The sequence below is a fragment of the Engraulis encrasicolus genome, chromosome 12 (genome assembly GCF_034702125.1).
Source record: "Engraulis encrasicolus isolate BLACKSEA-1 chromosome 12, IST_EnEncr_1.0, whole genome shotgun sequence".
NCBI classification, from domain to species: domain Eukaryota; kingdom Metazoa; phylum Chordata; class Actinopteri; order Clupeiformes; family Engraulidae; genus Engraulis; species Engraulis encrasicolus.
The window spans coordinates 21,604,776-21,607,275 of NC_085868.1; the positions used below are offsets into that span (position 1 = coordinate 21,604,776).

Sequence of the window (2,500 nt, forward strand, 5' to 3'; positions counted from 1 at the left end):
CTTGCTCTTGCTCTTGCTCTCGATCTCTGTCTATCTCTCTCTCTGTCTCTCTCTCTCTCTCTCTCTCTCTCTCTCTCTCTCTCTCTCTCTCTCTCTCTCTCTCTCCCTCTTTTCAGGGATTTAGGGACCCAGGGTTCGATCTTAGCTTGTGGTCATTATTCCATTCCTTCCCTCCATATAGTATCTCTCATTCCCATCATTTCACAACTGTCCTACAAATGAACAAGACTACAGAAGGTCAACAAAATATACCAAAAAAATGTTAAATTCAAAGACGAAATTAAAAAGATATCTTCCCCGAGTAACAGCATGGGAAAATGGCAATCTAAAAGCATGCAGTCTCTTCTCTCAAAGGCACAGAGATGGCCTGCTGTTACGAATGACGGGGGAGAATTTTCCAGAAAGGCCTGCAGACAAGCACGAGTGTATGAAGTGGCAGCTAATTGGGTCGTCTTTAGAAATTCTGAAGACGTTATTGGACCCAATGCGAAGCTGTGATGAGCAGGGCCGGGTTAATGCACAGGCTGGATATGGCTGGAGCCTACTGTAGGGGCCCCCATCTGCCTGGGGGGCTCTGGTCAGCCAAAAAAAAAATGCAGAATTTTTGACAAGATGCAATATTGCAAATTTCACATGTTGTGTTGAGTACAGTTGGTAGGCATATTGTTCATATATGGCTGCAGCCTTGGGGCCAAAAGTAGTCATCCAGTAAAACAGGTGCTGAATCAAACAAAGACGCATAAAATAAAAAGAAAAAATCCGCACACTGTTGCTGCTGCTCACCAATTTATTCAACAGAACGCTTCGACCTTCTGCGATCTTTGCCAGGTGTATAGTTACACACCTGCCAGCGGGCCCCTGGTCAGCCAAAAATGAACAATTGCACAATTTTGACAAGATGCAATATTGAACATTTCATCTGCTGTGTTGAGTACAGTTAGTAGGCAATTTGTCCTTAATTCCTAGCTTGTAATTATGACACTGTCAATGTAAACTTGTTGTGAATTTTGCTTCTCAAAGGGGGGCCCACAGCAACCTGTAGCCTAGGGACCCCAAGCCATCTTAATCCGGCCCTGGTGATGAATGGGTTTGAGTTTCCAAAGAGGAGGACGCTGCTGCTGGGTGACTTTTTATCAGAAGCCAAGCATCATTGGGACACATGGAGATGCTTTGAAAAATGTGAATTTGTTTTACCAGACACTGTATGAAAAAAAGTGAACTTACAAGCCATTCAATAGTTAATTATTATTTTATGGGTCCAAACGCTTCCCGCCGTGCCACATTATTCAGGCACTTGGTGATGGGTTACATACTTTGCAAAAATGTGAATTTGTCTTTAACATACACTGATAAAGACCATTCATTTTTTTTGGTATAGAATCTGCCAGTTCAGTTGCTGTCATATTATTTTACTAGAGTTTGCCTAGCGGTTGATGTCAGTTTGCTTCCCTGGTCTTCAGATAAAGTGAACAGCAGGGTGGTCTAAAAAAAAAAAAACGCCTACAGATAGACCAGTCACAACCAGACAAGCAAACTAGGCAATTACCTAGGGGCCCCAGGGGGAGGCCCTCCCCAAAAGTCAGAAAAGAAGAAAAGGACTCCCCGAGTTCCTCTTTGCCAGGGGCCCCCAAATACCTTGAAACGGCCCTAGCCTACAGACTCTGTACTCTCTTCAGAACACCTACAGAGAAACGGGGATGGTGACTGTGACAGTTCCTGCACCGACCGACTCTCAAAACCTGACAACATGTTCGCAGCATCAAAGTATTTTGGGAACACACAGACACACACACACACACACACACACACACACACACACACACACACACACACACACACACACACACACACACACACACACACACACACACACACACACACACACACACACACACACACACACAAATGCAGCTACACACACACATACCGGTATGCCTTGCGGCAATATTCAATGTTCTCTGTCTTGCTCAAATATTTGGATGGTGTCTTTGAGAAGTTAGAGCTGTCATGAAATGTGCTACTGTGAACATCAAAGGATTTTTTTTTTTACGTAAGGGTACTGATGGCATTTTTTATCAATGGAAGTAGTGAATACATGTGGTTACAGCTTTGGTTGACTGTGTCTGTGGACATGTGGATATGTCTCAAGTCAAAGCAATACCTCAAACCATGTGTGTGCATGTCAGAATATGTGTGTGTGCATTTGCAAAGCTTGAGTTTGTGTGTGCGCGGTGCGCGTGTGTGGGCGTGTGTGTGTGTCTGTCTGTCTGTCTGTGTGTGTGTGTGTGTGTGTGTGTGTGTGTGTGTGTGTGTGTGTGTGTGTGTGCGCGTGTGCGCGTGTGCGCGTGTGTATATGTGTGTGTTAGTTGAGTCACTGCAATATCTCTTGATAAAGCAGCCATCCAGAGTGCTGTACATTACAGAGAATCATCCATCCAGCCAGCGCGTGTGCGCATTTGTATGTGTGTGTGCACGCTCACATACTTGTCTTCTGTGTGTG

The 2,500-nt window shown here is 44.6% G+C and overlaps 1 protein-coding gene across 1 annotated transcript in view; it reads left to right on the forward strand.

Annotated features, from left to right (window-relative positions):
• The window catches only part of srgap1b (SLIT-ROBO Rho GTPase activating protein 1b), a 123,855-nt gene that overhangs the window by 19,123 nt on the left and 102,232 nt on the right, over positions 1 to 2,500 (forward strand). The window lies entirely within an intron of this gene.